Consider the following 12,778-nt stretch of genomic DNA (forward strand, 5'->3'; position numbering starts at 1 on the left):
AATCAATGTGATTTATCACATAAACAAAAGGAAGGATAAAAACCACATGGTAATATCAATAGATGCAGAAAAGGCATTTGATAAAATCCAGCACCGACCTGTGGTGGCGCAGTGGATAAAGCATCGACCTGGAATGCTGAGGTTGCCGGTTCAAAACTGGGCTTGCCTGGTCAAGGCACATATGGGAGTTGATGCTTCCTGCTCCTCCCCCCTTCTCTCTCTCTCTCTCTCTTCTCTAAAAAATGAATAAATAAAATAAAATAAAAAATAAAAATAAATAAAAAAAGGCCTGACCTGTGGTGGCGCAGTGGATAAAGCATCGACCTGGAAATGCTGAGGTCGCCAGTTCGAAACCCTGGGCTTGCCTGGTCAAGGCACATATGGGAGTTGATGCTTCCTGCTCCTCCCCCCTTCTCTCTCTCTCTCTCCTTTCTAAAATGAATAAAAACAACAAAAAAAAACCCCGTAAAATCCAGCACCAGCCTGACCAGGCAGTGGCACAGTGGATAGAGTGTCAGACTGGGATGCGGAAGGACCCAGGTTCGAGACCCCAGGATAACCAGCTTGAGCATGGGCTCATCTGGCTTGAGCAAAAAAGCTCACCAGCTTGGACCCAAGGTCACAGGCTCGAGTGGGGGCTACTCAGTCTGCTGAAGGCCCGCGGTCAAGGCACATATGAGAAAGCAATCAATGAACAACTATGGTTTCGCAACAAAAAAAACCCTGATGATTGATGCTTCTCATCTCTCTCCGTTCCTGTCTGTCTGTCCCTCTCTATCCCTCTATCTGACTCTCTCTCTGTCCCTCTAAAATAAATTTTAAAAAAATCCAGCACCAATTTATGATCAAAACTCTCAGCAAAGTGGGAATACAGGGAACATACCTCAACATGATAAAGGCCATCTATGACAAACCCACAGCCAACATCATACTCAATGGGCAAAAATTAAAAACAATTCTTTTAAGAACAGGAACAAGAGTGGTGTCCCCTTTCACCACTCTTATTCAACATGGTTCTGGAAGTCCTAGCCACAGCAATCAGACAAGAAATAAAAGGCATCCAAATTGGAAAAGAAGTAAAACTATCATTATTTGCTGATGATATGATACTGTACATAGAAGACTCTAAAGTTTCAGTCAAAAAACTATTGGAACTGATAAATGAATTTAGCAAGATGGCAGGACATAAAATTAATATTCTACACCAACAGTGAACTGTCTGAAAGAGAAATTAAGGAAAAAATTCCTTTCACTATTGCAACCAAAAAAATAAAGTACCTAGGAGTAAATTTAACCAAGAAAGTTATAGACCTGTACTCGGAAAATTGTTAAAAGAAATCAAGGAAGATACAAACAAGTGAAAGCATATACCATGTTCATGGATAGGAAGAATAAATATCATTAAAATGTCTATATTACCCAAAGAAATATATAAATTTGATGCAATTCCTATTAAAATACCAATGTCATAGTTCACAGATTTAGAACAAATATTCCAAAAATTTATATGGAACCAAAAAAGAACACAAATAGCCTCAGCAATCTTGAAAAAGAAAAATAAAGCGGGGGGTATCACCCTTCCTGATATCAAGTTATACTACAAGGCCATTGTACTCAAAACAGTTTGGTACTGGCATAAGACAGGCATACAGATTAACAGAACAGAACAGAGAACCCAGAAATAAACCCGCACCGATATGGACAATTGATATTTGGCAAAGGAGGTAAAAGCATACAATAGAGTAAAAACAGTCTCTTTAACAAATGGTGCTGGGAAAATTGGACAAACACATGCAAAAAAATGAAACTAGACCACCAACCTCCACCATTCACAAAAATAAACTCAAAATGGATAAAAGACTTGAATGTAAGTTGTGAAACCATAAACATCTTGGAAGAAAACATAAGCAGTAAGCTCTCTCACATCTCTCGCTGCAATATATTTGCTGATTTAACTCCACAGCAAGTAAAATAAAGGACAGGATGAACAAATGGGAGTACATGTGTATCAAACTAAAAAGCTTTTGCACAGCAAAAGACAACATGAACAAAATAAAAAGACAACCCACGGCCCTGGCCGGTTGGCTCAGCGGTAGAGCGTCGGCCTGGTGTGCGGGGGACCCGGGTTCGATTCCCAGCCAGGGCACATAGGAGAATCGCCCATTTGCTTCCCCACCCTCCCTTCCTCTCTGTCTCTTTCTTCCCCTCCTGCAGCCAGGACTCCATTGGAGCAGGGATGGCCCGGGCGCTGAGGATGGCTCCTTGGCCTCTGCCCCGGGCGCTGGAGTGGCTCTGGTCACAGCAGAGCGACGCCCCGGAGGGGCAGAGCATCGCCCCCTGGTGGGCAGAGCGTGGCTCCTGGTGGGCGTGCCGGGTGGATCCCGGTCGGGCGCATGAAGGAGTCTGTCTGACTGTCTCTCCCCGTTACCAGCTTCAGAAAAATACAAAAAAAAAAAAAAGACAAAAAAAAAAAAGACAACCCACACAATGGGAGAACATATTTGCCAACACATCCAATAAGGGGTTAATGACCAAAATCTATAAAGAACTTGTAAAACTCAACACCAAGAAAGTAAACAATCCAATAAAATATTGGACAAAAGAACTGAATAGACACTTCTCCAAAGAAGACATACAGATGCCAATGGGCATATGAAAAAATGTTCAACATCACTAATTATTAGAGAAATACAAATTAAAACCACAATGAAATACCACCTTACACCTGTCAGAATAGCACTCATTAACAAAACAACACATAACAAGTGCTGGCGAAGGTGTGCAGAAAAGGGAACCTTCCTGCACTGCTGGTGGGAATGCAGACTGGTGCAGCCACTGTGGAAAACAATATAGAGATTCCTGAAAAAATTAAAAATCAAATTGCCTTTTGACCCAGCTACCCCACTTCTAGGAATATATCCTAAGAATAGCAAATCACTGATTCAAAAGAAGAAATGCACCCCCATGTTTATTGCAGCATTGTTTACAATAGCCAAGATCTGAAAATATCCCAAGTGTCCATCAGTAGAAGAGTGGATTAAAAAGCAATGGTACATATACACAATGGAATACAGCGCAGCTGTGAAAAAGAAGGAAATCTTACCCTTTGTGACAACATGGATGGACCTGGAATCTATTATACTAAGTGAAATAAGCCAGGCAGAGAAAGAAAAATATCATATGACCTCACTCAGTTGAGGAATCCAAGAACAATATGAACTGAAAAATGGAAGAAAGGCAGAGAAAGAGTTAAAAAGTCCAGAGGGAAAGTGGTCAGAGGGAAAGGGGATAAGAGGAGGGGATCAAAGAAAGGAAAGACATTAGGGAAAGTATATAACACAGAGAGATAGAGGGCAGGATAGTAAATCATGAAAGGAAGGAGGGAGCCAGTGGGGGAAGGGGGCAAAAAGGGGTATCAAGGAGAACACGGGGGGGGGGGGAAGGAGGGTGATATTTTCGGGGGAACACTTGTAACTATGTAAACACAACAAATTAAAAAAAGAGAGAGAGCTCAGAAGCTGTTAACATATGTTGTAAGGAAAGTTGAAAGAGATCTTGAGGAGAAGCAACCAGGGGCTTTGACCTATTTTTTTCCTTATCTCATATGTGCTTCCATTCAGGAAAGGATTCTGAGCCCTTCTGGAACCAGGTCTTAAACCTAGGTTCCTCTTAATACTAATCAACTTTAATTTACATAGTTCTGATGCTTAAATTAGAAATTAGAAATACGCCCTGGCCGGTTGGCTCAGTGGTAGAGCATTGGCCTGGCGTGCAGAGGTCCCGGGTTCGATTCCCGGCCAGGGCACACAAGAGAGGCACCCATCTGCTTCTCCACCCCTCCCCTTCTCCTTCCTCTCTGTCTCTCTCTTCCCCTCCCACAGGGAGGCTCCATTGGAGCAGAGATGGCCCGGGCGCTGGGGACGTCTCCTTAGCCTCTGCCCCAGGCGCTAGAGTGGCTCTGGTCACAACAGAGTGACGCCCCGGAGGGGCAGAGCATCGCCCCCTGGTGGGCAGAGCGTCGCCCCCTGGTGGGCGTGCCGGGTGGATCCCGGTCAGGTGCATGCGGGAGTCTGTCTGACTGTCTCTCCCCGTTTTCAGCTTCAGAAAAATACAAAAAAAAAAAAAAAAAAAGAAATAAAGTTGAAAAAATAAAGTCGCCCACATAAAATTGCTTCAACAAGCCTTTATAAATGTGCTTAAAAGAAGAGAAGGAATGGAAAAATCTCCGCAGTAAAAGGGAAGATATAAATAAGAACCAAATGAAAATTTTAGAACTTATAAATACAATGACTGAAATTTAAAACTAACTGGATGGGCTAAATAGTATAATGGTGATGACAGAGGAAAGAATATGTGAATAGAATATTCTATAGAAGAACAAAAATCACTTTATTTGGTCAGAATACAAGGAGAAAAGAGACTGAAAAAAATTTTTTCAGGTACTTGTGGGACAACAACAAAAGAGCCAACATTTGTATGGTTAGAATCCCAGGGGGAAAAACAGAAATAGAATAGGAATGAAAAAACTTTTTAAAATAATAGCTGAATTTTCCCTGAATTTGGTGACAAACAAAAACTTACAGATTGAGGCCTGACCTGTGGTGGCACAGTAAAGTATCGGCCTGCAACACTGAGGTTCCCAGTTTGAAACTCTGGGCTTGCCTGGTCAAGGCACATATGGGAGTTGATGCTTTCTGCTCCTCTCTTTTCTCTCTCTCTCTCTCTCTCTCTCTCTCTCTCTCTCTCCTCTCTAAAATAAATAAATAAAATCTTAAAAATTAAAAAGAAAACTTACAGATTGAAGAAGACAAATAAACACCTAACAGGATGTACCCAAAGAAATCTATGCCCAGAACATTATCATCAAATTTCTGAAAACTAAGAATGAAGAAAACACCTTGAAAGCAGGTAGACAGCAAAGATGCATTACCCAAGGGGAAACAATTTAATGACAGAAGATTTCTCATGAGAAATCATGGAGGCCAGAGAGAACGTGTATATTTTTCAAGTGCTGAAACATTGGTCAATCCTGAATTCTATGTACAGGGGAAATATCCTTCAGTAAGAAAAGTTAAATGAAAACATTTTCAAATGAAGGAAAACTAAGAATTTTTGCTAGCAAACCAATCCTAAAAGAATTGGCCTGTGGTAGCACAGTGGATAGAGCATTGACCTGGGATGCTGAGGATCCAGGTGTGAAACCCCAAGGTCACCGGCTACAGTGTGGGCTTACCATTTTGAGCCCAAGGTCGTTGGCTTGAGCAAAAAGTCACTGGATCAGCTGAAGCCCCCCAGTCAAAGAACATATGAGAAAGCAATCAATGAACAACTAAGATGCCACAACTATGAGTTGATGCTTCTCATCTCTCCGCCTTCCTCTCTGTCTGTCCCTCTCTCTCTTTAAATTTAAAAAAAAAAAAAAAAGCTTGTTTTTAAAAGAGCAAAGATTGTTTTTTAATGTGACACCACCACCAGAATAGCTAAAATTAAGAGAGAAAATAGCAAATAGGTGATGGCATTGGGGTAATATTCTATATTCCAGTAACTTCACTCTTAATTTTATATCCAGAAGAAATAGATACATAGTTCCTGCTGTTGATGATTCAGACCATGTCTGTGAGTTGCCCAGTGGTCCTGTGAGGGCAAAATTAATGGCGCTGTGAGAGATACCCTTGATCTCTCCCCTTGAAATTGCAACACACTAAACAGCTATAACCAGTGAAAGAGCCTCAGCTGAGCTCTCAGGCTTGCCTGAAAAGATTTGCTTGTGAGCTCAATTAAAGGTGGGAAGGGTTGAGAAAAGGACAGAAGATAAGACGAACTCATGTTTGGCTTTGAAGATGACAGAGGCCCGGACCGTCTGGGTTTTTGTTTGCTCTGGAGAAAGGAGAAACCAATACTGTCTGGGGTTTTGTCTGCTGGGGTTCAGGAGAGGAGAGAAACCTGGAGTGACTGGGTCTTCCTCTGCCAGGAGGAACACAGAGATTGAAGGGCAGTTGGGAATATATTAAAGCAAATTGGCAGCAGATTGAGGTGTCATAACCTGTGTCCACACAGTCTGCCAGCAGCCTGCACTTGGCACAGAGACCAAGTGTCGCTTCCCAAACTCCCAGTCGCTGCTGCCCTCCCCTAGCGGGGTATGGAGAGTGGCAGAGACATAGCCCACAGCTAGTTCTAAAGGGCCACTCTTTCCCCTGAGGAACAGAGATGCTCTGTGTCTGGTCCCCTGGTCTGTTGAGACATGAAGGCCCAGAGGCCTGAGATTGCCATTGCCAAAATCATAAAGCCCTCACAACACACCTCACTCATCATGAGTACTACAGCCCCACTTCCATTATCAAGACAGCAACATGTCAGTGGAAGTCAGCTCTGGAATTTCCAAGAGCTAAAACTTGTAATCCAGCGCCACCTACTGTAAGAAAATAGCAACACTTCTCAAAGCTGTAACTTCTATTTTTTCTTTTAAATTTTATTATCTTTGATTTTTATTTCTTTTATTTTTGCAGGTGTTTTTTTTTATTAGTTTTTGGTTTTTGTTTTTTTTGTGGTTTTTCTCTTTTGCTTTTCATTATTTTTAATTTTTTTCTATATTTATTGTAATTTTATTGTTTTAGGTTTTTTTGTTTGATTTCTTAACAATGCCACTTTCAAATGCCATCAAAGCAGAAGAAAAAAATGGCTATAAGAAAAAATAAATAAATAATCTAAAAATAGAAACAGAAAAAAACACAATCACACTTGAAGATCTCAATACACGTTTGATGGCTTTAGATAGATCATCCAAAGAGAAAATCAATAAATATTGGCCTTAAATGACACACTAGATCAAATGGACATAATAGATATTTACAAGACATTTCATCTCAGAACATCTGATTATACATTTTTTTCCAGTGTACATGGAACATTCTCAAGGATAAACCATATGTTGGCCATAAAACTAACCTCAGCAAATTCAAGAATATGGAAATTATACCAAGCATATTTTCTGACCATAAGGCTTTGAAAGAAGAATTCAACTGCAAAAAGGAAATAAATCCACAAAAAAATGGAAATTAAACAATATACTTGTAGGTCTGGGACACTGAGGTCCCCGGTTCAAACCCCGAGGTCACTGGCTTTAGCACAAACTCATTGGCTTGAATGCAGGCTCACCAGTTTGAGTGCAGGCTCTCCAGCTTGAGTGTTAGATCATAGTTATGAACCCATGGTTGTTGGCTCGAGCCCAAAGGTTGCTGTTTTGAAGCCCAATGTTGCTAGCTCGAGCAAGGGGTTACTTGCTCAACTGGAGCCCCCAGATCAAGGCATGTATGAGAAGTAATCAATGAACAGCTAAAGAGACACAATGACAAGTTGAGGATTCTCATCTGTCTCCTTTGCTGTCTTGTCTCTCTCTCTCAACCTCTCTCACTAAAGAAAAAAAAATCTTCTGAGATGCAGTGAAAGCAGTAATAAGAAGGAATTTTTATATCATTACAAACTTATTGTCAAGAAACAAGAGAACTTCCAGGTAGACAACATTATATCTGAAAAAACTAGAAAAAGAAGAACAAAGGCAACCCAAAGTCAGCAGAAGAAAAGAAATAGTAAAAATTAGAGCAGAACTAAATGAAAGAGAAAAAAAACTACAGAAATAATCAATACATCAAAGGGCTGGTTCTTTGAAAAGATCAATACCATTGACAAAACTCTGGCTAGATTCACTAAGGAAAAAAGAGTAATGACTGTCAGGGTCCAGCCACGATGAGTCTATTATGGGGTCTTGAACAGGAAAAGATATGGAATTGAATAAATGATAGAGACATAAAGATATATACATACAGATGGGTTCGGGAGGATGGCACAGAGAACAGTCTCTACTGTTCCTGAGCCGTAACATGGCTGCTACCACAAGCGCATCCATTTTTATTCAGGGAAAAAACGGGGTCTATTAGCAATTCAATTGTTTCCAAGACAACTCAAAGACAACCTCCACTATACCATTCAAATCTAACTTTACACCAATAAGAAACTAGCTTCCAGTCTCTTCCAGAGAACATGGGTGGGACAAGCGAGAATAAGGTATAGCTCTTTGTTAACTAGGCAGGTGAGGTGGAGTGTTGGGCCCAACACCTCTGTCCCCAAAATATCCAGATTGTAAAGACACCCTGTTTATACTTCGGTCCCCAACAAATGACTCATATAAACAGAATCTGAAATGAAAGAGGAGAAATTACCACAGATGCCATAGATATACAAAGGATCATATTAGAATACTATGAAAGATTATATGCCACCAAATTTAACAATCTAGAATAAATAAATTCCTAGAACTATACAATCTTCCTAGCCTGAATCACAAAAAGTGGGAAACCTAAACAGACCTATAAGCAGGGATAAAATAGAAACAACTATCAAAAACCTCCCCCAAAATAAAAGTCCAGAACCAGATGGCTACACTACTGAACTCTACCAAACATTCAAAGAAGATTTGGTACCTATTCTTCTCAAAGTCTTCCAAAAGATAAAAGAAGAAGCAATACTCCCTAACATATTTTATGAGGCCAACAAAATCCCAATACCAAAACCTGGCAAAGACAATACAAAAAAGAAAATGACAAATCCATATCTTTAATGAATACACATGCAAAAATTCTAGACAAAATACTAGCAAATTGAATGCAACAATACATTAAAAAACAACATCACAATCAAGTGAGATTCATTCCAGGAACACAAAGACGGTTCAACATACATAAATTGATCAATGTAATACACCACATCAACAAAACATAAAAAGCATAACCAGATGGTGGCGCAATGAATGGAGCATCAACCTAGGATGCTGAGGACCCAAGTTCGAAACCTCAAGGTCACCTGCTTGAGCATGGGCTCATGAGCTTGAGTGTGAGGTCACCAGTTAGAGTGTGGGATCATAGACATGACCCCATGGTCACTGGCTTGAGCCCAAGGTTGCTGGCTTGAGCAAGGGGTCACTGGCTCAGCAGGAGCCCCTCGGTCAAGGCACATATGAGAAAGCAATCAATGAACAACTAAGGTGCTGCAACTATGAGTTGATGCTTCTCATCTCTCTCCCTTCCTGCCTGTCCCTGTCTATCCCTCTCTCTGTCTCTCTTTATCTCTCACGCTTAAAAATAAATAAATAAAACAGAAAAAAAATCATGATTCTATCAATAGACACACAAAAAGTATTTGATAAGATACAACACCTATTCATGTTTAAAACACTTAATAGGCCCTGGTCAGTTGGCTCAGTGGTAGAGCATCAGCCCGGCATGTGGATATCCTGGGTTTGATTCCCAGTCAGGGCACACAAGAGAATCAACCATCTGCTTCTCCAAGCCTCCACTTCCCCCTTCTCTCTCTATTCCCCTCCTGCAGCCAAGTTTGATTGGTTCGAGCACATCTGCCTCGGGAGCTGAGGACGGCTCCATGGAGCCTCTGCCTCAGGCGCTAAAAATAGCTTAGTTGTGAGCATGACCCTAGATGGGCAGAGCATTGGCCCTAGGCGGGGGTTACCAAGTGGATCCCAGTCAGGGTGCATGCAAGAGTCTGTCTCTCTATCTCCCCTCCTCTCACTTGGAAAAGAAGAAAAGGAAAAAAAAACACAATAAAATGGATATAGAAAGTACCTCAACATAATCGCCATATATAATAAACCACCAGCTAATATCATCCTAAACAGCTAAAAACTGAAGGCTTTTTTTTTTTTTTTTTTTTTTTACAGAGCCAGAGAGAGGGATAGATAGGGACAGACAGACAGGAATGGAGAGAGATGAGAAGCATCAATCATCAGTTTTTCGTTGCGACACCTTAGTTGTTCATTGATTGCTTTCTCATATGTGCCTTGACCGTGGGCCTTCAGCACACCAAGTAACCCCTTCCTAAGCCAGCGACCTTAGGTCCAAGCTGGTGAGCCTTGCTCAAACCAGATGAACCTGTGCTCAAGCTGGTGACCTCAGGGTCTCGAACCTGGGTCCTCAGGATCCCAGTCCAATGCTCTATCCACTGCGCCACTGCCTGGTCAGGCTGAAGGCTTTTTTTAAAAATCAGGAGCAAGACAAGGCTGCCCACTCTCTCTACTCTTATTCAACATAGTACTGGAAATCTTAGCCAGCGTACTTAGGCAAGAGAAAGAAATAAATGGTATCTATATCGGGAAAGAAGAAATTAAGGTATTATTTTTTGCAGATGATATGATCCTGTATATAGAAAACCACAAAGACTTGACCAAAAAACTACTAGAAACAATAAACAAATACAGTAAAGTCTCAAGATACAAAATCAATATACAAAAGTCTAATGCTTTCCTATATGCCAACAATAAAACTTCAGAAAATGAACTAAAAAAAATGATTCCTTTTATAATTGCAACAACAAAAAATTAAATACCTAGGAATAAACTTAACAAAAGGTGCTGGCCCTGGCCGGTTGGCTCAGTGGTAGAGCGTTGGCCTGGCGTGCGAGAGTCCCGGTTCGATTCCCGACCAGGGCACACAGCAGAAGCGCCCATCTGCTTCTCCACCCCTCCCCTTCTCCTTCTTCTCTGTCTCTCTCTTCTCCTCCTGCAGCCAAGGCTCCATTGGAGCAAAAGATGGCCCGGGCGCTGGGGATGGCTCCTTGGCCTCTGCCCCAGGCACTAGAGTGGCTCTGTTCACGACAGAGTGATGCCCCAGATGGGCAGAGCATCGCCCCTGGTGGGTGTGCCAGGTGGATCCCGGTCGGGCGCATGTGGGAGTCTGTCTGACTGCCTCCCCGTTTCCAGCTTCGGAAAAATACAGAAAAAAAAAAAAGAAAGATGCAAAAGACCTACATACTGAAAACTACAAAGCATTATTGAAAGAAATTGAAAAAGACACAATGAAATAGAAAAATATTCCATGTTCATGGATCAGAGGAATCAACATAAAGTGGCCATATTAAAGCAATCTACAAATTTAATGCAATCCTCATTAAAACTCCAGTGTTGGGCCCTGGCCAGTTGGCTCAGTAATAGAGCATCAGTCTAGTATGTGGATGTCCCAGTTTGGATTCCCAGTCAGGTCAAATGACCATCTGCTTCTCCACCCCTCCCCCTCCCCCTCCCCCTTCCTCTCCCCCTCCCTCTCCCTCTCCCTCTCCCTCTCCCTCTTCTCTCTCTCTCTTTCTCCCACTCCCACAGCCATGGCTTGTTTGGTTCAAGTGCATCAGCCCTGGGTGCTGAGAATGGCTCCATGGAGCTTCCTCCTCAGGCACTAAAAATAGTTCTGTTGCAAGCATGGCCTCAGATGGGCAGAGCATTGGCCCTAAAAGGGGTCACTGTGTGGATCCCAGTCAAGGCACATGTGGGAGTCTGTCTATCTCACTTGGAAAAGAAGAAAAAAAGTTCCAATGTTCTTTTTTAAAGTAATAGAACAAAAAAATCACCAGATATGTATGAAACCATAAAAAAACCCTGAATAGCCAAAACAATCCTGAGAAAAAAGAATGAAGCCAGAAGTATCACACTGACTTCAAATTTTACTACAGAGCCTGACCAGGTGGTGGTGCAGTGGATAGAGCATGGGCCTGGGATGCAGAGGACCCAGAATTTGAAACCCTGAGGTAGTTGGTTTGAGTGTGGGTTCATCCAGCTTGAGCATGGGCTCACCAGCTTGAGTGAGAGGTCGCTGGTTTGAGTGTGAGAGCATGGATATGAACCCATGGTCACTGGTTTGAGCCCAAAGGTCTCTCTGACTTGAAGCCCAAAGTCGCTGGCTTGAGCAAGGGGTCACTGGTTTGGCTGGAGCTCCAAGGAAAGGCACATATGAGAAAGAAAACAATGAACAACTAAAGTGCCACACAAAGAATTAATGCTTCTCATCTCTCTCCCTTCCTGCCTGTCTGTCCATGTCTATCCCTCTCTCTTTCTCTCTCTCGCTTAAAAAAAAAAAAAGCAATCAATGAATAAGGTGCCACAACAAAATATTGATGCATCTCTCTCCCTTCCTGTCTGTCTGTCTATCCCTTACTCTTCTCGATTAAAAAAATACGTACGTATATACTACAGAGCCACAACGATCAAAACAGCATGCTATTGGCAGAAAAAGACATACAGACTGATGGAACAGGATCCAGAGCCCTAAAATAAAACCACGTATATATGGACAAATAATCTTTGACAAAGGAGCCCAAAACACATAATGGAGAAAAGAAAGCCTCTTTAATAAAGGTGCTGGGGACTGTCCAGGTGGTGGCGCAGTGGATAGAGCGTCGGACTGGAATTCAAAGGACCAGGTTCGAAACTTGCCAGTTTGAGCGCGGGCTTATCCAGCTTGAGCATGGGCTCACCAGCTTAAGCACAGGGTCGCTGGTTTGAGCTTGGGATCATAGACATGGCCCCATAGTTTCTGGCTTTAAGTACAAGGTCACTGGCTTGAGCAAAATGTCGCTGGCATGAGCAAGGGGTCACTCACTCTGCTGTAGCCCCCCAGTGAAGGCACATATGAGAAAGCAATAAATGAACAACTAAGGAGCCACGACAAAGAACTGATGCTTCTCATCTCTCCCTTCCTGTTCTGTCCCTGTCTGTCCCTCTCTCTCCGTCTCTGTTACAATAAAATAAAATAAAATGTACTGGGAAAATTGTAAAGATATATACAAAAAAATGAAACTTGACCACAGTTTGTCCTCCTGCACAAAAATCAATTCAAAATTGATCAAAGGCCTAAATATAAGATCTGAAACAATAAGTTATAGAAGAAACATAGGTACTAAACTTATAGACCTTGGTCTTAGAGAATATTTTATGAATTTGACC

The sequence above is a fragment of the Saccopteryx bilineata genome, chromosome 4 (genome assembly GCF_036850765.1).
Source record: "Saccopteryx bilineata isolate mSacBil1 chromosome 4, mSacBil1_pri_phased_curated, whole genome shotgun sequence".
NCBI classification, from domain to species: domain Eukaryota; kingdom Metazoa; phylum Chordata; class Mammalia; order Chiroptera; family Emballonuridae; genus Saccopteryx; species Saccopteryx bilineata.